The sequence below is a fragment of the Myxine glutinosa genome, chromosome 4 (assembly GCF_964187855.1).
Source record: "Myxine glutinosa chromosome 4, kmMyxGlut1.1, whole genome shotgun sequence".
Lineage (NCBI taxonomy): Eukaryota > Metazoa > Chordata > Myxini > Myxiniformes > Myxinidae > Myxine > Myxine glutinosa.
Genome location: NC_136264.1, coordinates 99,512,103 through 99,537,755, shown reverse-complemented (window position 1 = coordinate 99,537,755; position 25,653 = coordinate 99,512,103). Strand labels below are relative to the sequence as shown.

At 48.9% G+C, this 25,653-nt stretch overlaps 1 protein-coding gene across 6 annotated transcripts in view; it reads right to left on the bottom strand.

Annotated features, from left to right (window-relative positions):
• Positions 1-24,655, bottom strand: part of LOC137425048 (putative helicase MOV-10) — a 62,517-nt gene extending 37,862 nt beyond the window's left edge. For 4 of the 6 annotated variants that reach the window (XM_078776218.1, XM_078776216.1, XM_078776219.1 and 1 more), the window contains exons 1-2: positions 16,071-17,236; positions 14,410-14,557 (exon numbers count right to left, since the gene is read on the bottom strand). The gene's annotated coding sequence lies outside the window, so the exon portion shown is untranslated. Of the gene's footprint in view, positions 1-14,409; positions 14,558-16,070; positions 17,237-24,636 lie in introns of those variants that run through there. The other 2 variants (XM_078776217.1, XM_078776221.1) reach the window with 2 other exon arrangements.
• Between the last annotated feature and the right edge of the window lie 998 nt (positions 24,656-25,653).

Genomic DNA, 25,653 nt, shown 5'->3' with positions numbered 1-25,653 from the left:
TGTCTGTCGTGTAAGGTGTAAGGTGTCCGGATGTCGTGTAAGGTGTATCTTCATCCCCATTACGAGGAGTGGGGTATGTTAATTTTCTCATGGATTATGGGTAATTTATCCCTTGTATGTCGTTACCTCTAATTTATTTCCTACTAGCAGAAGTACCCGGCATGGAGGGGAGGGGGAAGGGGAGGGGGAAGGGGAGGGGAGGGGAACGGGGGGAGGGGAGGAGGGGGGGAGGGGGGAGGGGAGGAGGGGGGGAGGGGGGAGGGGAGAAGAGGGGGGGGGAGGGGAGAAGAGGGGGGGGGAGGGGAGAAGAGGGGGGAGGGGAGAAGAGGGGGGAGTGGAGAAGAGGGGGGGGGAGAGAAGAGGGGGGAGGGGGAGGGGAGGAGAGGGGGGGAGGAGAGAAGAGGGGGGAGGGGGGAGGGGGAGAAGAGGGGGGGAGGGGAGGAGAGGAGGAGAGGGGGGGGAGGGGAGAAGAAGGGGGGGAAGTACCCGGCATTGCCGGGCGGGGAAGAGGAGGGTAGGGGAACGGGGGGAGGGGAGGAGAGGGGGGGAGGGGAAGAGAGGGGGGGGGGGAGAAGAGGGCGGGGAAGTACCCGGCATTCCGGGGAGGGGTAGGGGGAGGGTGATGGGGGGAGGGGGGAGGGCTTCCCCGATGCAGTCTTCACCTGTAATAAATAAACTGACACGAAACGGATTTTAAATGTACAAAAATAAATACCGGATTTATTAGGAAATTGCCGGTACAAAATAAAACACTAACACTAAAATTTATATATGGAGCACTCCCAAACAGAGAATCAAATACGGACAATGGGAAATAGAACAGTAAAAGCAAAACGTGTTATTTAATTGCACTTAGCTCGACTCGACCGGTGCGTCTCGTCAGAACTCGGCCGGGCCTTCACGGTAAAATGCGCTCGCTCTTTGGCGGGAACTGCTCGTTCGTTGGCGGGAACCAAGGCCTCACTGTGTGTCGCACTGCAGCGAGGCAGCAGTGCTTGTCCACCCGTCGCTCTTGCTTGGAAAGCCGCGGCTCTTCCTCCTCACGACCACCAGCAAGATATCTGCGCCCGGCCGCCCGCGATGACATCCAAAATCAGCAAAATCAGAGAAGAACCAAAAGGACGTTTATGCCGAGAGAGATAAAAATGCGACCGTTCACCAACAAAGTTCAACACGAGTCGGCACAAGAGGGAATCGGTCAGAGCAAGGAGCCAAGGAGAAGAGAACAGAGAATGTCCGCTTGCGTGTCAAGCCAAGAATAAGAGTGAAGAGAAACAAAATGTCCGCTAGCGCGTTCCTTTATCACCCAGGCTCTGACGTCATCTGAGGTGCTTCGCCAATCAGCGAGTTGCTCCCTACCAGTCCTTTCCTGCTCCTATCAGCAAGTCCCATCTTACCCCGGGCTTGTGCCAATCAAAACCCTGACCAATCAATGCCCTTCTGGGCACGGCCCTCGGCCCGCCCGTCCTGTGTGCCTCCCAAGTCGGGGTTGTCAGCGGTAGGGCTCGTTGCATGACTTCCAGTTAGCTTTTTAATTAGGATGTTTAAATGCGTGATTTCTGCTAGTGTCTATGGTGTGGTGACAAAAGGGACATAGAACAACACAACAACATACATTTTAAGGTCATTTTCCCTGCGAGAGCGGGGGCTAGCCTTGCGGTCCCCATGACAATCTTCTCCATTTTGCCCTATTTTCTGCATCTCTCCTTGTTAACCCCCTTGCCCGCATTTCTTCTTCCATCATCTTTAGCCAAGTCTTTCTCGGTCTTCCCCATCCTCTACTTCCTTCTACATTCATTTCCATCACTCTTCTCAACCAGTCACTTTCATCCTTCCTCAACACATGACCAAACCATCTCAACCTGTTCCTCTTCACAGCATCAATCACAGGCTCTATTCCCATCATCTTTCGCAATTCATCATTTGTCTTCCTCTCTCTCGACGATACTCCGCACATCCACCGAACCATTCGCATTTCCACCCTTTGTTGCTGCTCCATGTTCATTACCCATGTCTCGCTCCCATAAATCATAACACTCCTCACACATGCAGCATACACTTTTCTCTTCAGCTTCAACGACACTCCCCCTCCTCATCAGCACGCCACTCAGTTCCCGAAACTTCTTCCATGCACATCTCACTCTCGCAACCGTAGCAGAGTCTGATCCACCTTCTCCATTCAGCATGTCTCCGAAATAGGAAATGGGAACGACATACAAGGAATGACATACATCTCGGACATCTATATATTGTTGTGGAGATGAGGACTGTATTTTTTTGATTGTGTGCTGTATTATTATTATTATTGTTTATTCTGCGCTCCCCTACCTCCGGAGCTGTGTAAAGGTGAAAGGGCATCCCATAATTAGTCCACAAGCATACACATCAGCCAAATAATAGAATACCCCTGTTGATAGTTATCTCTTATTCTGTGTTTTAGAGTAAGGCTGTGTCTCCCATTAATTGAAGTACTCCATTGCACCAGTGAAAGAGAATAGATCCCCTTTCCTTCCCATCCCCAAAATCGCCATTTCCTTTTACATCCCCTTCCGTCATTGCCGGGCCTCGATTCTCAATTACCTCCCCTCCAAAACCACCATTGAACATGTGCTCGAATCGGAGAAGAAAGGCATGCCCGCCCGTCGTCATCTAGGGCGGAGCCAGAGGGTCGCGCGACCAACCAGGGCCGAGGTGAGCACCCCGATGGGCGTGTCCTGAAGGCCGGCGGCTTAATCGCCGGAGGCGTTATAAAGGCGCGCACGGGAGAGAGTCGTGAGTTGGTCGTCAAGAGAGAGTCGTGAGGAGTCAGTCAGTGGAGTCGGTGGTCAGTTGGTTGCGTTCGTTGCACTTTGAATTGAGACAAGGAGGGACGAAAAAGAGCTGGGTCATCAGAGCAAGAGCGCGTAAGGAGGAGAGAACCCGTCACGCCAGACCCCCCCACCAGCGCATCGGCTCCACCAAGCAGCTCCGACCCGTGATCCCGCGCACACGACAGGCCCGGTGGCATCAGCGGCCGTCGAGGTCCAGCCCGACGTCCCGTGCGGGATCAAGCTCCAGCCAGCTCCGTGCCGTCCCCCCCCCCCCCTCCAGCCACACACCTCCTTCCAGCAATCCACTCTGCAATTCCCCGCGTGAGTCAGTGTCTTTGTTTGTTCTGTCCTGGGAATAAGTTAAGTCTGTATAAGCTAGTATTTTCACTGTGTCACCTGCGTCTTATGTGCTTGTAAATAAACGTGACTGCTTTCTTTTTGCTTATGTGTGTAAATAGTCAATAAATTCAGTAGTATTTCCAAACCTTTCTTTGCCTTCGTTTTCCTCTTTGCATTCGTCGTTTTAGTCTTTTCCCTCATTGAGCAGCCGCGGTGCGATCCGGCCAACGTTCTGGGTGAATCGGGTGAGTCGGGGATCCTGTAACGGTCGCGGTTGGACCATCCGCTCGGCCCATCATAACATCTAAACGTAAACCGCGATCAGTAACAATTGGTTGTCAGGAGTTGGATTCGGACCTGGGACTAAATTTGTTAGGCCCAAATTTTGGAACACCAATTGTGTTATTAAGTAACAATTGGTGTCTGGGAGTGAGATTCGGGGCCCGAACCAAATTTTTAAAACATCTAAAAAAAAAAAATTTGGTCAAAATTTGGAGCGGCCGAAATTTGTTTTGTTTTACAAAACCTGAACTTTGAAATCGCGCCATGGCTGGTCAAGGCGACGGGATGCCGGTGGGAGAGATAGACGGGGTAGAATTGACCCAGGACCTCGGGGAAATGTATGTGGAGGAAGGAGAGGAGGAGAACATTGGCGATGTGGTTGAGGGGGTATCAGGCGCACAAAATGGCGTCCTCGCGCACGTGGGTGTAGCGGCACCAAATTTTGCCGCGCCCGCGACCGTAGCAGCGCCACTGGTGGATTGGAATCTTTTTATGATCCAAATGAAGGCCCTTATGGATGCTCAGAGTGAGCGATTGGAGGGCCAAATGGGGGTAATGGGGAACCGGATGGATGCTCAGGGTGAGCGATTGGAGGGCCAGATGGGGGTAATGGGGAACCGGATGGATGCTCAGGGTGAGCAAATGGGGGTAATGAGGGACGAAGCGAGGGGTACCGGTGAGAAGTTAGACAATAATTTTGAGGGGTTAGACAACGGGATAAAAGAGGTGAAAAATGGGTTAATGGGGTTAGAAAATAGGATGGAGGACAAATTGCGGGAAATAGGGGAGCAATCCGCCCGAGAAATTAAACAAATGGGAGAGCAGATAGAGGAGGTAAAAATCGGGGTAGAAACCAAACTGGATGCTCAGAGGGATGAATTGGGACAGATGAGGGCGGCATCTACAAAGGAGATGGAGGAGATGGAGGAGATGAAAGAGGAGATACGACGAGGTGTAGGTGAGGAGGTTTCGGGGCTACGCGAGGAGGTAAAGCGAGGTGAGAAGCGTATGGAGAAAGAGGTGAGGAATAATACGGCGAAGTTACAAGGGGGAATAGAAGATCTGACAGAGGAGGTGGAACAGCTGACAGAGGGACAGACGGTGTTAGTGGAGCAGGTTCAAAGGAACACTGCAGTACTAGGAGGGTTAAAGGCGACACAAAAAGAAATTAAAAACGAATTAATAGCGACACAGAGGCAATGTCAGATGGTACGTGAGGAACTGACAATGAGGGTGGACGAGGTGACAGAGATAATGGAGACAAAGGACCGGCAGGTGAGGATGCACATAGAGACGGTCACGGTAGCCTTAGAGGACGAACTTGAGGAGACGCACCGAGAAATAAAAGAGGTTAAACAAAAATTAGAGGAAGTGGAAGAAGAGGTGAGTGAAATTAAGAAGTGACGGACAGAAACTAAAAGAGAAATCCAGGAGGAGGTGATGGAATATGTGCAAGGTCGGTGCTCAACTCATGATGTGATGCTCACTAACCGAATAAAGAGTTTGCAGGTGGCAAAGGAGGTGCGACGACGAGGTACGGAGGTGAGTGGCAATGTATATGATGTGAGGAAAGCTTCAGCCGGCTTGGGGATTGGTTTGGATCCGGGTGTTCGTGAGAGGCCGTTGGTGAAGTGTGCGACAGGTCTGGTGTGCGAAAAAAGAGGTGTGCGAGAATGTCCGACCATGGGGTGTGTGAGGAAAAAGTGCGCGCGGACCAGTGAATGTGCTGTCAGGAGTGAGTCGGTCGTAGCGCGTGTGCGAGGGGGTACATGGAGGCGCGGTGTGGTGAGTGTTACGGAGGAAGTAACGGAAAAGTGTGCGCAAGAGTGTGTGCGAGAAAGGTGTGTAACGGACGGGTGCATGAGGAAAGAGTGTGCTGTCGAGAGTAAGGGTGAGTGCGCGACCGAGAGTGGAGGTGAGAGTAGTGAGAGTGAAACGGAGCGTGAGTTGGTTATGACAGGTGAGCGAGGATGTACACCTGGAATGGAAGGATGCACACCTGGAATGGTAGAGCGTGTGTGGGAATGCACACTTGAGTTGGTCGTGAGGCACGTGGTTGGGTGTGCGGGTGAGAGCACACCTGTGGTTGTCACAGAGGAGGTGACCGAGGAGGGGGCGCGAAGAGGTGTGTTGGTGAGGTGTGCGAGCGACGAATGTGTGCCAAGGTGTTCGGTGGTCAGGTGTGTGACCAAGTCGGTGAGCGGAATGAGTGTACCGAGGTGTGTAAGGAAAGGTACGAGGAGCATGGGAACAGCTGGAGGTATGAGCAAGAAAAGGGGTAGCGTATGCATGTAAGCATGCAGGTGAAGCATCGACGGTAACCGGGTTAGAGGTTAGAACGACTTATAGCCGAATCGGGCCCTCGGTGCGCGTCGGGCAGCTTCGCGTGCCGCGAGGACCAGCGGGGATCCGAACCATGGCGGTTTCGAAAGAACCGCCGTACGCGATCCACGCTGTGCCTCGCTTGGAACGGCCACGTCCGGGCTCCACTAGGCGGAGCGGGCAGCCCGATAGGAAGGGTCGTCATGGCAACCACTTTCTATTGAGACGTGCCGGCAGGTCGAGATCGGGCAATTGGATGGCTCCGCGCCGAGGTGGTGCGTGGGATCTCGGCACGGGTAAGCCCCCGTCCCAGCACCGAGTGCCGGACGCATCCAGCCGCCGGCACCAAAGAACCCGCATTCATTGCTCGGCTGTACGAAGCCGAGCTTTAGAAGGCAATTGGCGCACCGAGAAGATCTAATAAGTAGACGGGTGATGAGGTTAGTGTTTCGGACCCAAAATTAGAAAAAGGCGAAATTTGATGATTGGTACGGTAGAATTGGCAGTAAATGGCAAATTTTTGATTGGTTGGATTTGGACGAGCGAAATTGATAGGACCTCCCCGATGTGGTGGGATGGCAAATCCATCATCCCTCACGGTGGGGCAAATGCGCTATAGCTTATGGGGTGTATGGCAGTGAAAACTAGCCCGGGTGGGTTAGGTTATATTGTGTGTAGGGATCTAGCGAAGATGACATTAGGTGACGTTAAGGTTAGTTAGTGACAAGGATACCTGTAGTGGGGACGCAGGTAGATTAGTGTGGATTATAATGACGTGGGAGCGCAATAGTTTAAAGGGACGACTGGGAAGCGCAAGTTTCAGAGGGGAGTAGTTAGATGAGATGATGCCGTGTGTGTGAGGATTGAACAGGTGTGATTGCACAGGTGTGCAACTGAACAGGTGTGTGGAGCAGTGTATGAGTGAGTGATGGTGATGTGTGTTGTGTTGACCAACTGGTCCAGGAAGAGGAGGAGGGTGCAGGTGGCACCAGGTATGATTGCACAGGTGTGCAACGACAGGTGAATGGAGGACAGGTGTATGGAATAAATGGTATGGAGTATTGGAATGGATGGTCGTGGAGTGAGTATGGTGGAAATTGTGGAGTGGAGTGGATGGTGCGAAGGTGTGAATGGGGGAAGAGTGGACCCCCATCACGGATACCCGGGGCGGGTAGTGTAAGTGTTAGGTAGAGGGTATAGGTAAATTGTGGTTGGATATTGGCATCTGTGGTGCGGGTGAAAGAATGGTCTTTGGATGGGTGCATTAGTGTTGTGGAAATGGCTGGGCGTGTAGCCTGTTAGTGTGTGTAGTTGGTTGGGCGCTCCACCACTGTGAGGATGTCGGCCAGGTGAGGCCGCAGGTGGGCTCTGGGAGCCGGTAGTAGTTGTTGTGGATGGGGCCCGAGGATCCGGAGGACGGACCCGGGAAGCCCAGTGCCAGAGGGCACCGAGTGGGGTGACAGAGCCAGGAGAGGGCCTTCCCCAGTTAGTTAGGTTAGGGTGAGGAGCTAGGTAAGCTTGGGTGGCAACTGCAGTGGTGGAGGTGTGCAGGTGGGTAGACCTGCTGGGAGAGCTACACGTCGCAGCCCAGAAATTGTGCGAGGGCACCGGGAGATGAACCGGGGGAGTGAGACCCCAAATTGAGAAGCACCACAGTTTGGTCAATGGGAATTGGTTTTTAGAACCCATAGTGTAAGTTGGCCAATGGATTGGCAGGGAGAGACCCCGGGTAGTGTAAAGAGTGTTAAGGTCATTTAGAGGATAGTTAGGATGAAGGATCTCCTCGCACCATCTGCATCCACTCACCTGAGGTGACAGGTACTCCGCACCATGCCATGTTTAATTATTTTTACTGTGCAAATGTTTGGATTGTGAGACGCATCATGACGTGGGTGTGACATTGTGCTTTGACGATTCCATCTCTTCCTCCTTATGAGGATTGATGACGAATTGGGTGATGGCAAATTTTGGATAGAGGGATTGTGGTGACGAATTTGGTATAGAGGAAATATGGGGAGACGTGACAGTAGCGACGGATTGGTAATGTGTAGATTTTTGTACATATGGGGTAAGGGCAAGGGCAGTGTAGGTGACAGGGGGGTGACGTACGTTAGGGACGAGCTTTCTCACTTCGCTCTCCGTACGCATTTCACCTTGCATTGCCTTATTGATGTGTACCCTTGTGACCTTACCCCTCGCTCATTTGTCTTTCCCCTTTTGTCTCCCACATGACCTGTGCGCCATTGGGCGCCGAGGGGAGCGTGCGTGGGTCGGCCATTGTGCGCCCGAAATTCCCAGAACCAGCTGTCTGCATCGATGCACCACATTATGGACCACATGCCTGTGGCCGAGCACCACTGATGGACCCCATGGGTTGGGGCATGGCCCCTCTGCTGGAACCGGCCATGAGGGCCCGAAATCTTGCTGGCGGACCTTGGCCACAGGGCACCGATGCCCCACAGGTGAACCACACGTAGTCGGCCCTGTGGGCCATAAATAAAGAAAATAAAAATGGACACATTGGGTGCAAGTTTTAATACAAATAGGCCGCCAGTAAGCAAAGCAAAGCAAAGGAATGACAACAACTGGAACAAATAATAATAACCAGCAGAGGGAGCCGAAGAGCAAGAGATCACCTGCAGGGTTAGGGGTTGTTGATTTATTTTTTATTCTTGAACAGTGATGACTGCACCGATTGGTGCTTGGGTGTGTATTGGTGCGTTTTTGGGTGCTTCCATGGTGCATTGATGCAGAGCAGACTGTCTCCCCCCCAGAAAGAACAATCACAGGTCCTGGGTTAGTTTTGTAAATAAAAATAGCGTCATTGTAAATAATGCTTCCCACCGTCAGTGTATAGTTTGAAGACCATTCCGCAATTCGGTTAACTGTGGGCGTAAGTCTGTTAGGCAGGGTGCAATGGAGCAGCGGGACACATTTATTTATGTTTTAAAACTGTCGCACTCAGGGTCAGGTTAAAAGTAGAGGGAACTACACCTACGTGTCACACTAAATAAAAGTTGTAGGCCCGGGTCGTGCCTAAGAGGAGGAGGGTGCAGTGTTGCGGAGATGAGGACTGTATTTTTTTGATTGTGTGCTGTATTATTATTATTATTGTTTATTCTGCGCCCCCCTACCTCCGGAGCTGTGTAAAGGTGAAAGGGCATCCCATAATTAGTCCACAAGCATACACATCAGCCAAATAATAGAATACCCCTGTTGATAGTTATCTCTTATTCTGTGTTTTAGAGTAAGGCTGTGTCTCCCATTAATTGAAGTACTCCATTGCACCAGTGAAAGAGAATAGATCCCCTTTCCTTCCCATCCCCAAAATCTCCATTTCCTTTTACATCCCCTTCCGTCATTGCCGGGCCTCGATTCCCAATTACCTCCCCTCCAAAACCACCATTGAACATGTGCTCGAATCGGAGAAGAAAGGCGTGCCCGCCCGTCGTCATCAAGGGCGGAGCCAGAGGGTCGCGCGACCAACCAGGACCGAGGTGAGCACCCTGATGGGCGTGTCCTGAAGGCCGGCGGCTTAATCGCCGGAGGCGTTATAAAGGCGCGCACGGGAGAGAGTCGTGAGTTGGTCGTCAAGAGAGAGTCGTGAGGAGTCAGTCAGTGGAGTCGGTGGTCAGTTGGTTGCGTTCGTTGCACTTTGAGTTGAGACAAGGAGGGACGAAAAAGAGCTGGGTCATCAGAGCAAGAGCGCGTAAGGAGGAGAGAACCCGTCACGCCAGACCCCCCCCACCAGCGCATCGGCTCCACCAAGCAGCTCCGACCCGTGATCCCGCGCACACGACAGGCCCGGTGGCATCAGCGGCCGTCGAGGTCCAGCCCGACGTCCCGTGCGGGATCAAGCTCCAGCCAGCTCCGTGCCGTCCCCCCCCCCTCCAGCCACACACCTCCTTCCAGCAATCCACTCTGCAATTCCCCGCGTGAGTCAGTGTCTTTGTTTGTTCTGTCCTGGGAATAAGTTAAGTCTGTATAAGCTAGTATTTTCACTGTGTCACCTGCATCTTATGTGCTTGTAAATAAACGTGACTGCTTTCTTTTTGCTTATGTGTGTAAATAGTCAATAAATTCAGTAGTATTTCCAAACCTTTCTTTGCCTTCGTTTTCCTCTTTGCATTCGTCGTTTTAGTCTTTTCCCTCATTGAGCAGCCGCGGTGCGATCCGGCCAACGTTCTGGGTGAATCGGGTGAGTCGGGGATCCTGTAACGGTCGCGGTTGGACCATCCGCTCGGCCCATCATAACATCTAAACGTAAACCGCGATCAGTAACAATATATATGAAACACAGTTTGTGTGTGTGTGTGTGTGTGTGTGTGTGTGTGTGTGTGTGTGTGTGTGATGTTACCGGTAGACTCCTAAACGGAGAGGCTCACGTACTTGATATTTGGCACAAACATGGCCATTGAGCCTGGGAAGAACATGGTCGACCTAAAAATGTATTTCATAATATTTTTAAACCATATTTTAACCTCAGCGCATTTCAGCGAGGAATATTATGACCGGAATGGCAGAGCAGCGCGCTGATTCACTCAGAGCGATCACGTGATGTTCCTTGCCACCATTAACTCAGTTATGCGATTGCGTTCGCACGTATTTCAGAGCGAAAAGCGATTCCGTTTTTTCACATTTCAGCGAGGAACATTGCCATTCACACCACATAGGTTTTTTTCCCTTTCATCTTTAGATCCATATTTTTTGCCATAACGTAGCGCATTATGGCTCTCTCGAGCTCGAGTTAGCCAATCACCTGGGAGCATGAGGCCACGTTGGCCACACCCACGACACGACGCAGAGTTGCAATCGATCGCTCAGAGCGATCACGTGATGTTCCTTGCCGCGCGATTGCGTTTTTTCACATTTCAGCGAGGAACATTGCCATTCACATCACATAGGTTTTTTTTTCTTTCATCTTTGGATCCATATTTTTTTTCAGCGAGGAATATTATACACGGAATCTGAATCGGTGGCAGAGCAGCTCGCTGATTCGATGATTCGCGCGCCCTCCCCCCCTCCCACCCCTCTCCTCTCCCATCCCTCTCCCTCTGCTCCCCCCTCCCTCTGCTCCCCCTCTCCCCCTCCCACCCCTCTCCTCTCCCTCCCCCTCTGCTCCCCCCATCCCCCTCCCCCCACTCCTCCCCTCCCCCCCTCTCCTCCCCCCTCCCCATCCCCCTTCCCCCTCTTCTCCCTCACGTTTATACATGGAATTCCGGGTACTTCCCCTTCTCTTTTCCCCTCCCCCCCCTCTACTCCCCTCTCCTCCCCTCCCCCCCCCCCCCCGTTCCCCTCCCCTCCTCTTCCCCGCCCGGCAATGCCGGATACTTCCCCCCCCCTCCCCTCCCCTTCACCCCCTCCCCTCCCCTTCCCCCCTCTCCCCCCCTCCCCCCCTCCCCCTCCCTCCCCCCTCCCCCCTCCCCCTCCCTCCCCCGAATGCCGGGTACTTCCCCGCCCTCTTCTCCCCTCCCCCCTCTCTTCCCCTCCCCCCCTCTCCTCCCCCTCCCCCCTCCCCCCTCTTCTCTCCTCCCCCCCCTCTCCTCCCCTCCCCCTCCCCCCTCCCCCCTCTTCTCTCCTCCCCCCCTCTCCTCCCCTCCCCCTCCCCCCTCTTCTCCCCTCCCCCCTCTTCTCCCCTCCCCCCACCCTCCTCCCCTCCCCCCACCCTCCTCCCCTCCCCCCACCCCTCCTCCCCTCACCCCCCCTCCTTCCCTCCCCCCATTCCCCTCCCCTCCCCTTCCCCCTCCTCTCCATGCCGGGTACTTCTGCTAGGAGGAAATAAATTACAGAGGTAACGACATACAAGGGATAAATTACCCATAATCCATGAGAAAATTAACATACCCCACTCCTCGTAATGGGGACGAAGATACACCTTACACGACATCCGGGCTAAACAAATTCCCCACGTATGACATGGTGGTTCTTCTTCTTCACGACAATCGGAGCATGCTAATCTATACAAATCCACCTGGACTAAAGTATCCCTACCCCCACAAATGCAACAATAACTTGGAGGAGTTTAGTGTAGGCACCTCCCGTTTCGCCAGTCATCCGCTCTGGCTCGGAGTGTGGCATTGGGGGGATATTACGATGTGGGTCCGGACTAAAATGTCTTCCCTCCAATCCCCCATTCTCCTGAGACTCCTCTTCAAGTTGTCCTACTATATTAAATACGATGATTCTCTGTTTGTTTGCACTTTGTAGGTGTGAAAAAACCATACAAAAAACAGGGCTGGGCCGATCTGCACCACATTTTGCTTAAGTGTTGGTGGTATCTTCGGTCAGGTCACGGGCACAAGGAACCATCACCCCCTATGTCTATGAGTGGGGGTTGAGGGAGGGGAGATTTACCATTTTTACCCAATCTTACAAAATTTTGCATATATTTTGGCAATACCCAGGGTAACCTCCCTCCCTTCTCCCCTGCGACTTTATTTACTTATGAACATAAATTTTATGCTCGAGTTATTTCTCTTTATTCCCTCCACCATCGAAGATGGATGGAGGTCATGTTTTCACCCATTTGTCTGTGTGCAGGATATCTCAAAAAGTTAGACAGATTCGGAAAGAAACTAATGAGCATGTTGGGTGTGTGACAAGGACGAAATTATTTAATTTTGGTGAAGAATCAGAATCGAAACAGCAGTTTGGAATGGAAGTGATTCTCACATTTGCCGAATCCCCCAAGCCTAATACACACATTGCCACACACGCAAATCATGCTGGCCAATCGGTCCTGACATCCCGAGCTGAATTAAGGGCCTACTTGCTCCTATACCTAGCTCAATTTGGAACTCCCATGGCTGATTGAGAGATGCGCCAGACTTCTCCCCACACCGAGCACGCATTTTCGTGACAATTCATATTCCAAATGGTAGAATGCAACCGAGTGCAGCTTTCACAGAAATAAAATTTTGTTATGAAAAAAATGAAGAACTTCTTGCTCAAAGTCATATAAATCCTAGGCTGTGACCAATTTAATCAGGATTTAAAATGTGAGGAAAAAAAAAATCAAGTTTACAAAAGGATAACCACAATCTGGACTTGAAAAATTAGTGATGCAATCAATTTTGTGCAAGCTCCCCGAATGATCACCTGGAACACACATTATTATAACCTGCATTAATAGAGCTGCAACATGTTTCAACTTCCATCCACCCATCCCAACCAACCTCTTGTTGAAGCCAATCTTGATGACACCAACATCTACATCATTGATGTATCCATGGAAATGACGTGGTACGCAGTGATCATCCAGATATCCCACTAAGAGAGCATTACCCCATGGAACAGATGGCAAATTATCTGCCAAACTAGGCACCTATCACAAAAAAACTGTGTGAGCACAAGTGTCAGCCATGATTGACAATAATAAAATTGTATTTATATACTTGTACATTCCCAATCAAAATAACCAAAAAACGAGAACTGTACTCTTCGTTTCTTCGCTATCGCGACGTCAAACGATATACCTCCACCTATGATAGATATGCTTCTATCATCACACATACTTGTACCAAGTTTGATTTAAATCCCTTCAGCTATTCTCAAGTATCACACTTTAACCTAACATGACCGCTGACCTTTGACACGTGTCGCCAAAATCGTATCAGTTCATCTTTGCATCATAATATATTGTTGTGGTTACAAGAACCAAATAAATCATCCTGTGTTGAGGTTACGAGTTCCAAATGAATCCGCCCATAGTTAAGCACTTGTATCATAGTTTTATTATTTAGTTTAACTGTCTAAAGTCCATGTTGATAGACCTGCTTTGCGATTGTGCAGCGAGCAACCCCAAATATGATGTTTTATCATTCCACATTCCTTTTTACACACCGTCTGCCAAATATTTTCCTCAACCACGAATGCATTATTCCCACAGCCTGGACCACGGGCACAAGAACTTGGTGAGGTCTTACTGGGGAGGGCCTCCTCCCCCCCCCCCCCCCTCCCTGTAACCATTTCATGAGCTGCTGACAAAAGATTGCACCATAATCATGAACTCGGAACCAATTATCCTTACGAGCTGAGGGCCGTTATCAGACGCGTTTCACGAGAGCTTCCTGAAGCAGATTTTGCCAAGAAAGTGGAGTTCCCTTCAGCAGACTTCAGAACTGACTCAGTCCCTTCAGCCGTTCTCAACTTCTCGCAGTAACGAAAAACCTATTACAGACTTTGACCTTTTACTTTTTGATGTCAAAATCAAATCGGTTCATCTTTCCATCATAATACATATTTATACCAACTTTGGTCAAAGCCCCATCACTGGTTCACAAGTTAGCTCGGTAACAGAAATTTTACCGAACGAGACCTTTGAACTTTTGCTCCATAATCGAATCGGTTGATCCTTGCATCATCATACATACTTTTTCCAAGTTTGACTTCGATCCCTTCAGCCGTTCTTAAGCAATTGCGGTAACGAAAACCTATGATGGACCTGATGGACGTCGCACGGACAACCCGAAAACAGTGTTTCTGGCGACTTTGTCGGTATACAAAAGCAATATGAAATCAATCCAACATTTCTCTTTGACATAGTCAAGGTCCAACCCCAGCCAGCACAGACTTAAATATAAACAATATCCTTTTCAAAATGATAATGAACAACACTGACATCCCACCCACAAATTTCTTTTTTCATGAGTCTCACTTTTAAAAGTAGGAGTTCCGGCATCTTGGAGATGTTCTGCATTCTGCAGGTGGAAGATTCAGGTTTGGTGCAAGCCTCCTCCAGATGAAGGAGCAGATGGAACTTGATGGCATGGTTTTCAAAGATCAGTGGAGACGTCAGTTCCTTCCTACTCAGACAAATATCAATCAGAGCTATCATTTGGAGCCGATGGAAAGCTTAAATACAGCCACCGTAGCAATTTTGCGATTTGTATGCAAGCCACAATTAAATTCCGGCTCCATTCATATGTATGTGTATTTGAAAGAAAATTAACCGCCAAATCTAGCCAAGCAATGTGACGTGAAGCAACATTTACAAGTAACACGTGACTGAGAACGCCAATCCTACACACCCTCTCAGCCGTTGGACCGGTGTCATCACTTATTTGGTGAGTTATCAGCAACAGCATACATCAAAACCGCTGCGGCGTGAGGAGACCTGGTGTGAGTGCTGCAGCGCGAACGGGCGCAATGAGGTCTAGTTCCCGCCAACACGCGCGTTTTGCGCACGCACGCCGGCCGGACCCATTCGCAGACCCTGGCGAGACCCTCATGAGCTGATCAGAGCTAAGTGCACGATAAATCACACCATTATTTCCCATCGTTATTTTATCCCTCGTCTGTGTTTAAGTCTGGTGTGAAGGATCCTTTAGGAACTTAGTTTTACCGTCGCGTTTTCTTGTTATCGGCATTTCTTTTAAAAAAACATTTCATTATTTTCTGTACATTTATAAACCCGGTTTTTGTTTGAGTTTATTTTTGCAGGGTGAAGACGTCGGCGAGACCCGTCCAGATAGGTCGGTACTCTTCTTCCCCCTCGCGTATATAATCCGCCACATAGTTGGATTCAAAACGCCTCCACTAACGCTCGTTTGCCTTCCGTGGTTCTTTTAGTGTTAATTGAGGGAACCACAGGACAATACTTCAAGAGTCAAGACCCATTCACATCTTCACACCTATAAAATATATGTTCTGATTCTGATGTTTTCAGAATACTCTGTCACATATACTCTGTCATACTCTCTGTCATAATATACTATACATAATAATATCATAATATATCATATACACAATATAATATCATATCATATCATAATATCATAATATACATAATAATGTCATAATATATCTGTCATATATAGTATTCTGTCATAATATACTCTGTCATAGAGTCTGGTGTTGCCTGGTGTTGCCTTAAAACGATCATTCATTTTCATTCATACTCTGTCATAGAGCATCTGTGCTGCTGAAGCAGTTTCTTAGCAACGGTTATACAGGGTGGTTTGCCATTGCCATCCCAGCAGTAGTTAGGGCAGGACTTTCGCTATGATGCCGGTGATAGCTCGCCGACTCTTCGTGAAGGACATCATGGGAATGAGCATGCACACAAGCACAACACGTGTGTGCGCATGCACACACGCACACACATGATATCTAGAGGACTGCAGTAACACCGTGAGCAAATTGAATGAGGAAAATGCTCAAGATGACAGGTTCAGTTAAGGCAACAGGCTTACATCTTCAAACTACATTGGCATGAAGTAAAATGTTCACTCAAAGTTCAATTGTTAGTTGCTTTAAAAAAAAAAAAGTCAGAAGGAGAAAATGAATTCCCCTGACAAACGTGAAAGAAATACGTACTGAATCTCGCAATCGGCTGGGGTCACCACGTCCCCCCTCCTCTTGTGACAGTCAAACATCTGTACAGCCTTTGTGCATGAATACTTTGGTAACTCCATGATTTTCTCCACATTGTCATCAGTCCTGTGCAAGCACAATGTTCGTTTTCACCATAAGATGTAAACACCATTTAGGTCTTATGGTGAATAAGAGATGGACCACAAGATGCAAGCACAAAATTTCCAGGACCCTGCCTGCCCACTTCAGATTTTTCAAGATTTATACAATTTTCTCCATTAAAATACAAGCCAGAAAAGCTCAACTTGTTGCAAATCACAAATATTTTGATGGTTCACATGCAGATTCATAATTCTCCCGATATGGTAAACCCATCTCCAGGGAGAGTAAATATAACTAGAACGGCACTCGGTAGAGCACATACCTCCACCAGGCTGAACAGTTTATGCTTTGTATCCCAGCCATAGGCCGGATCTGGATTCGGACGTGAATCAAAATCTAATCGGCTTGTTTTTGTCACCGAACCAACTCGTCTACCAAGTTTAGTCATAACTCGCCAATAACTTTCTATGCGTCCGCCCACGAAGGTGGCCGGAGGCATTATGTTTTCGGGTTGTCCGTCCGTCCGTCCGTCCGTACGTACGAGCTAAACCTCGTTTTTCTCAGCAACCACATGTCCAATTGAGACAAAAATTTCAGGGTAGGAGTGACACCCTTCAGAATGTTTTTTATGATAATTGTGACGTCATAGGTCACATGGTATGGCCGCCATCTTGGATTAAACGCAAATTTAAATAAATTATTTCTCGGCAACCGGTGAATGGAAAATTTTGAAAATTGGCACATTGTCAAGTACTTCCAATAGGGAACAAAAGCATGACAATGATGACATCATAGGTGAAGTGATATACCAGTCAAAAATGTTTTAATCGAATTCCTTATCCTAAAAATCTGAAATTGCATGCACATGATCTATGACCCATTTGTATTGAAATATTAAATTTATGACATCATAAGTCACATGGTTTGGCAGCCATATTGGGTTTAACCTAAAACCTTTAAAAAAGCATCTTCTCCCAAACCACCAAATCGATTGACTCAAAACTTTACTTGTGTCATTGACTAGGCATGGCGATTATAAGATTATCAAGAAAACATCATTGGTCACATGGTGTGGCAGCCATATTGGATTGAAGTAAAATATTAAATAATTATATCTCTGAAACCGCTTACCCTATAAATGCCAAATTTTACAAATATCACCTAACACCAATGCTGCATATAGTTTGAAAATACTCCTAAACTCCCCCCTTGCCCCTCCACTCCTAAACTCCCCTCTTGCCCCTCCCCTCCTAAACTCCCCCCTTGCCCCTCCCCTCCTAAACTCCCCCCTTGCCCCTCCCCTCCTAAACTCCCCCCTTGCCCCTCCCCTCCTAAACTCCCCCCTTGCCCCTCCCCTCCGAAACTCCCCCCTCACTCCTCCCCTTCAAAACTCCCCCCCAACCCCTCCCATTAAAATCTCTTCCCATACCATTCCTCTCCAATTCTCCCTCCCCCCTCCTCCCCCTCAAAGCTGCCTCCTCCCCTTCTACTTTCCTCTACCCCCCCCCTCCTCAAACAACCCCTCCCCACTTCTTCCCCCTTCCAACTCTCACCTCCATCTCCCCCAACCTTCTGCCTCGCTCTTACCCCTCCTCAAATAACACCTCATTGTGCCTCACCCAATCACCATCAAACCTTTTGTCCGCCCCATCCTTCCCTTTCTCCGAGCTATTCTGAAATCTCTGACACACCTTCAAACAGCTCTCCCTACCTCTTCCACCTCTTCCACATCTTACCCTACCCCTCCTCCCCCCTGTTCTGTATCCGATGCTCCCCCTTCCTCTTCATTAACGGTATGGACCTCAAACATCCGGGGCCTTCATTCAAACTGAACTGATCTCTCCATACAGGTTGCTTCTGTCAAACCAGACGTGATCTGCTTAACAGAAACTTTCCTCCTTCATGATGTCTCCGATTCCTTAGTATCTCTCCTGGGTTACTCCCTCCTCCGGTATGATAGACCTGAGCCTCGTCCTGGAGGTGGGGTTGCTATCTTTATCAAAAACTCTCTTCCTCACTCGCCCTGCACTGCACTCTCTCCACCTCACCCCCAGGAATACCTCTGGCTACGGCTTCCCCTTCGCTCCCACCTCTTGTTCATATCTGTGTTGTACTGTCCACCAAACAGTGATGACTCCATCTACATCTCGCTGTCTGAAAATATGGACCAACTTCTATCTACTCATCCCAACTCTCTCTTCCTCATATGTGGTGATTTCAACTGTCATCATGCCAGTTGGCTGGGTGTGGGTACCTCTCTCACCAGCCATGGCTCCTCAGCAAAGGACTTCTGCGACTCACTGGGACTGACACAATCTGTCAATTTCCCGACCCGGATCTCAGTCAACGGAGCATCTTCTCTTCTGGACTTGGTTATGACTAACTTCACTGAAAATGTCTGCTGCTCTTCTTCTGCTCCAATCGGATTATCTGATCATGTCCTTGTTAAAGTGGACATCTCTCTGACCATTCTCAGGAAGCCTGCTCAGCGTCGACGAGTCTGGCATTTCACTCAGGCCAACAGGCACGGTCTTCAAGCAGCCATCAATCGTCTGGATTGGTCTCCCATCTCTACCACCTCTGACATCAACTCATCCTGGGAATTCTTCCAAAGTAAATTGCTCTCTCTCTCATGCACAGATTTATCCCATCTCGTCTTCAGTTGTCATACCCTTCCTCCCGTCCATGTTACACGGATTCTTGTGGTGAGGCTGTTGCCCAGAAACAACTTGCCTTCGTCTCCTGGAAAGCAAATCCAACGGAAGGAAATCTCATTTCCTTTCACAAAGCCCGAAACAAGTGTGTGTCCACCCTCAGGAGAGCCAGGAAACAATATCTCTCCATTCTCAAGACCGAACTCTCTTATCTGTCTCCCTCTTCCAAATCCTGGTGGCGTCTGGTCAAATCCGTTTCTGCTGTTTGTTCCCCCTCCTTCCCCTCCCTTACCTCAAACGGCTACACAGCTGACTCCGCACGTGAAAAAGCTGAATGCCTCAACTCTGTGTTTGCCTCTAAATCTCGTGTCCCAAACCCATCCCTCTCTGTACCCACCATACCCAGTCGTACCCAGCTGCTCCTGGACTCCGTGTCCTTTCCTCCAGACAAGGTGGAAAAGTTTCTGTCAACCCTCGACTCTGATTCTGCAACTGGACCTGACGGCATCAGCCCACGGGTCCTAAAATCCTGCTCTGCCGCTCTATCTCACCCTCTCTCTGTTCTCTTCACCCTCTCTTTTGCTCAAGGTCAACTGCCATCTGCTTGAAAATCACCCAACATCACCGCTTTGCACAAAAAAGGTGCAAAAACAGATCCTAGCAACTACAGACCAATCAGCCTTCTCCCAATTATCAGCAAAGTCATGGAATCCATCATTGCTTCGGATATGAAATCTTTCCTCTTCTCCAATGGCTTGATCTCTGATCATCAATTTGGTTTCAGACCAGGTCACTCTACTCTGGACATGCTGCTTCTGCTGTCTCAACAATGGATGGAGGTCCTCAATGCCAAACAGGAAATTAGAGCCGTCTCCCTCGACATATCACATGCCTTCGATATGGTCTGGCACCCCGCTCTGCTCACCAAACTCCTCCTTTGGTATCCATGGAAATCTCCACGCATGGCTGGTGGACTTCCTCTCTAGTCGTCGTCAACGTGTGGCCCTGAATGGGTTTCTCTCATCTCCACTGCCTGTTCTGGCTGGAGTTCCCCAAGGCAGTGTTCTGGGCCCTGTGCTTTTTCTGGTCTTCATCAATGATCTCTCTGACTCTCTTGAAAATCCTCTCTATATCTTTGCTGATGACTCCACTCTCTGCCGCTCCATTCCTCTTCCCTCAGATCGGCAGTCTGCAGCCTCCTCACTCTCTGAAGACTTGGACAATATCACAGACTGATCAAACAAGTGGAACATGTCTTTCAATCCTGACAAATCTCACACTCTTACTATGTCTCTCCGAAAAGATAGACTGGACAACGCTCCCATCTACTTTCTCAACAATCCTCTCCAAGAAGTTCTGTCGCTCAAGCTTTTGGGTCTCACTATCTGCCATGATCTTTCTTGGGAAAACCACATTTCCAAGCTGGCCTCCAAAGCCAGTCGCCGACTGGGCATCCTCAGTCGTGCGAAGTCCTTCCTCGGCACACCTGAGCTCCTCACCACATACAAGGCTTTCATCCGCAGCTCAATGGAATACTGTTCTCCCCTATGGGCCGGTGCTCCTGCCTCACACCTAGCTCGGCTTCACGCTGTTGAAACCAAAGCTTTCAGAATTATTGGAATCTCCCGCGATGAAGCTATCTCTGAGGGCCTTTCACTCACTCACCGCAGGCAGGTAGGTGGTCTTTCTGTCTTCTACCGACTCCTCTCCGGCCTTGCACCCCCAGCTCTCCCTGTGCTCTGTCCCCCAAATATTCCTACAGGTCGCACAAGATCTGCCAGCAATCATCTGATGGTTAAACTGCCGAAATATCGGCTCTCTGCTCACCTTCACTCTTTCATTCCTCTTTTCTCCCGCCTCTGGAACAAACTCCCTCACTCCCTTCAATCCCACTCCTCCCTCCAGGTCTTTAAAACAGCTGTTCACCACCATCTCTTATCTTCCCCCATCCAAAACCTTGATCTTTTCTACCCCCGCTAATTCACCCCAGATCCACCTTGTTTGAAATTCCAACTTCTTTCCTGGAAGTCCTGACAGTTTCCATATTATGTTGTATACCTCTCCCACCCCCCCCCTTCCCATGCCCCCCCCCAAAGCCCTCGCCCTCTCTCAGATCTCTCGATGTCTCCATGTCTCTCGGTCCCTGCTCTCAAATGTTGTGTTTGTGTCCTTCCCCCTCTCTCCCCATCTTGTCTACCGCTCCCGATGTTATATGTTATATGTGTCGGTTTGTCTTTCTGTGTGATTAATGTTCGCTCTTTCACGAGCCTCGATCTTGTATACAAAAAGAAAGAAAAAAAAGAAAAAAAAGTCTGCTGCTCTTCTTCTGCCCCAATCGGTTCTTCTGATCATGTGCTTGTTAAAGTGGACATCTCTCCGGCCATTCTCAGAGAGCCTCCTCAGCGTCGCCGAGTCTGGCATTTCACTCAGGCCGACTGGCACAGTCTTCAAGCAGCCATCAATCATCTGGACTGGTCTCCCATCTCCACTGCCTCTGACATCAACTCATCCTGCGAATTCTTCCAAAGCAAACTGCTCTCTCTCATGCACAGATTTATCCCATCTCGTCTTCAGTTGTCTTACCCTTCCTCCCATCCATCGTACACTGAATCTTGTGGTGAGGCAGTTGCCCTGAAACAACTTGCCTTTGCCTCTTGGAAGGCTAATCCAACTGAAGGCAATCTCAGTTCCTTCCACCAAGCTCGGAACAAGTGTGTGTCTACCCTCAGGAGTGCCAGGAAGCACTATCTCTCCACACTCAAGAATGAACTCTCAAACCTGTCTCCTTCCTCCAAATCCTGGTGGCACCTGGTCAAATCCGTTTCTGGTGTTTGTTCCCCCTCCATCCCCTCCCTTACCTCAAATGGCTACACAGTTGACACCGCACGTGACAAAGCCGAATGCCTCGACTCTGTGTTTGCCTCAAAATCTTGTGTCCCAAACCCATTTCTCTCTGTTCCCACCTTACCCAGTCGAACCCAACTGCTCCTGGACTCTGTGTCCTTCTCTCCTGACAAGGTGGAGGAGTTTTTGTCAAACCTCGACTCTGATTCTGCAACTGGACCAGACGGCATCAGCCCACGTGTCCTAATATCCTGCTCTGCCGCTCTATCTCACCCTCTCTCTGTTCTTTTCACCCTCTCTTTTGCTCAAGGTCATCTGCCAGCATCCTGGAAATCAGCAAACCTTACCGCTTTACACAAAAAAGGTGCAAAAACAGATCCTTGCAACTACAGACCAATCAGCCTGCTCCCAATTATCAGTAAAGTCATGGAATCCATCATTGCTTCGGATATGAAATCCTTCCTCTTCTCCAATGGCTTGATCTCCGATCATCAATTTGGATTCAGACCAGGTCATTCTACTCTGGACATGTTGCTTCTGCTGTCTCAACAATGGATGGAGGTCCTCAATGCCAAACAGGGAATCAGAGCCGTCTCCCTTGACATATCACGTGCCTTCGATACGGTCTGGCACCCAGCTCTGCTCACCAAACTCTCCTCCTATGATATCCATGGAAATCTCCATGCAAAGCTTGCGGACTTCCTCTCTGGTCGTAGACAACATGTGGCCCTGAATGGATTTCTCTCATCTCCCCTTCCTGTTCAGGCTGGAGTTCCCCAAGGCAGTGTTCTGGGCCCTCTGCTTTTTCTGGTCTTTATCAATGATCTCTCCGACTCTCTGGAAAATCCTCTCTATCTCTTTGCTGATGACTCCACTCTCTGCCGCTCCATTCCTCTTCCCTCAGATCGGCAGTCTGCAGCCTCCTCACTCTCTGAAGACCTGGACAAAATCACAGACTGGTCAAACAAGTGGAACATGTCTTTCAATCCTGACAAATCTCACACTCTTACTATGTCTCTCCGAAAAGATTGACTGGACAACCCTCCCATCTACTTTCTCAACAATCCTCTCCAAGAAGTTCTGTCGCTCAAGCTTTTGGGTCTCACTATCTGCCATGATCTTTCTTGGGAAAACCACATTTCCAAGCTGGCCTCCAAAGCCAGTCGCCGACTGGGCATCCTCCGTCGTGCGAAGTCCTGCCTCGGCACACCTGAGCTCCTCACCACATACAAGGCTTTCATCCGCAGCTCAATGGAATACTGTTCTCCCCTATGGGCCAGTGCTCCTGCCTCACACCTAGCTCGGCTTCACGCTGTTGAAACCAAAGCTTTCAGAATCATTGGAATCTCACGTGATGAAGCAATCTCCGAGGGCCTTTCACTCACTCACCGCAGACAGGTAGGTGGTCTTTCTGTCTTCTACCGACTCCTCTCCGGCCTTGCTCCCCCAGCTCTCTCTGTGCTTTGTCCCCCAAATATTCCTACAGGTCGCACAAGATCTGCCAGCAACCCTCTGATGGTTAAACTGCCGAAATCTCGGCTCTCTGCTCACCTTCACACTTTCATTCCTCTTTTCTCCCGCCTCTGGAACAAACTCCCACACTCCCTTCAATCCCACTCCTCCCTCCAGGTCTTTAAAACAGCTGTTCACCACCATCTCTTATCTTTCCCCATCCAAAACCTTGAGCTTTTCTACCCCCACTAATTTACCCCAGATCCACCTTGTTTGAAATTCCAACTTCTTTCCTGGAAGTCCTGGCAGTGTCCATATGTTTTATACCTCTCCCACCCCCCCTCCCCCCTTCCCATGCCTCTCCCCCCCCAATGCCCTCTCCCTCCCACAGATCTCTCGATGTCCCTGCTCTCAGATGTTGTGTTTGTGTTCCTCCCCCTCTCACCCCATCTTGTCTACCGCTCCCCATGTTATATGTTTTATGTGTCGGTTTGTCTTTCTGTGTGATTAATGTCAGCTCTTTTACGAGCCTCGATCTTGTATACAAAAAAAAAGAAAAAAAGAAGAAGATGATGTTGTAGGTCACGTGGTTTGGCACCCATCTTGGATAGAAAAACTAACGTTATCTGATCAACACAAAACAAACGTGATCCCCTACCCATACACATGCAGACTGCAGAGTGTACATTTTTGAAGGTCATATGTCATGTGGTATGGCAGCCATATTAGCTTGAAAGCAGATATTTTAAATAAAAAAATCCTTCTCTGAAAATGCTTCACAGATCGATGTGAAACCTGTCATGGCTGGTGAAAATGTGATACTTGAAAACAGCTGAAGGGGTTTAAATCAAACTTGTTTATTTTTAGGACAGAACGAGGGCATTTACCCATTGTGGGTGGGTCTATGCGAAGGCATATTGGTGACAGCCGCATTGTTCCAGTCTAAATGTCATGTTATATATCACTTTTCACCCGATCTCTCAATGGTGAAGAATCACTTGTAAAATTAAATAATTTTAGTCTCCGAATCCATATTCAGATCTTCACCAAAATCTAATAAATTCGTCCTTGTCATACAACCAGGCACTCCACCAAGTTTCGTCCAAATCCGTCCGCAAATCTGATTTATCGTTTTTGGCCCTATCTCCCAATGGTGAAGAATCACTTTTAAAATTCTACTAGCTGGATCCGAATCTGGACCTTCACCAAAATCGAATTATCTCGTCTGTCACATACACTACCTCACCACCAAATTTCTTCCGAATCCGTAAACAACTTTTTGAGATATCTTGTTCACAAACAGACAGACAAACAAACACACAGACAAACAGACAGGGGTGAAAACATAACCTCCATCCACCTTTGGTGGCGGAGGTAATAAACGGTAAAATTGATTGAATGGAATGATATTGTTTCCACGGAACAGAAAAAAAAATACATACATTTTAAGAGTCATCAAAATAATTACGATCCCCAAAGAAAACAACACAGCAAACACAAAGGAAAAACAATCTTACTGTTTAGGTCTTCGTCCAAAGCACATTGGTCTCAATAGCTGCAATATACTGTGCTGAGGAGGGGGGGGGGGGCAGGAGAAGGAATCGAAGGGGGGTGAGGATCTGTCCAATTTTCGAATTTGTCGTGGCACAGATAAAGCGCAAGATGTATGTCGGAGTAATATCGCCATCGGCAATAAGCTCAAAAGCGAGTGTCAGAGGGAAGACTCCATTGTGTTGGGTCCGACATGTGATCTTGAGTGACCATTCTGAGCCTAGGAATAATATTGTAACTTCAAAAAGGAGGAAAAAGTGCACGTTCATTTGCATTGACCATAACGGCCCATTTATCAATAATTATCAATTATGTTGAAGATCCATCAACAAGAGTTGCATGCTCCCCTTGAAAAATAAATGAAGGCCTTGTGATTGACCGACAAATTAAACAGTATCTATTAATGGAGGAAACACACAAGCAAACTGTGGGGCCATATGCAGACAATTAACAAAAAAACACAAAGGAACAGTATTCCATAAAGTTCACAGAATGACTCGGAAAAGAAAAATGCAAAGTGCCAGCAGTAAAAAGGATGGTGAGTACCTGGCTCATAAAACAAATAAATGGAAAATGCATCCCATGCACAACGAGAGAGTTCATAGAACATGATACCCCACACAAACCACAGTGTTCACGTATATTTACTATAACTCACGGACCGGTGTGTGTTTGTCACACTACTCCTACAGTTGTGGCCCGATTACATCCAGATTTGCTCCAAGGGATCAGCATGACCCCAATTAGTGTATAGGGGTGTTTTTATCCTAGCTAGTAGTATTGGGGGGCGGGGGATGGGGGAACGCAGCTCCTCTATCGAAATGTGTATCGTGTGGCGCCACCTCCAGGTGGGAGAGGGTATTTTAGTCCCCACCCATTACAGTACTGTGTTCCTATCCCCACGTTTTCCCGTGCAGTGAGGTGTTTTGAATTATAAGCAGTGCGCTTGTTTTTGCTTTATGCATGTAACCTGTGTTGTTTTT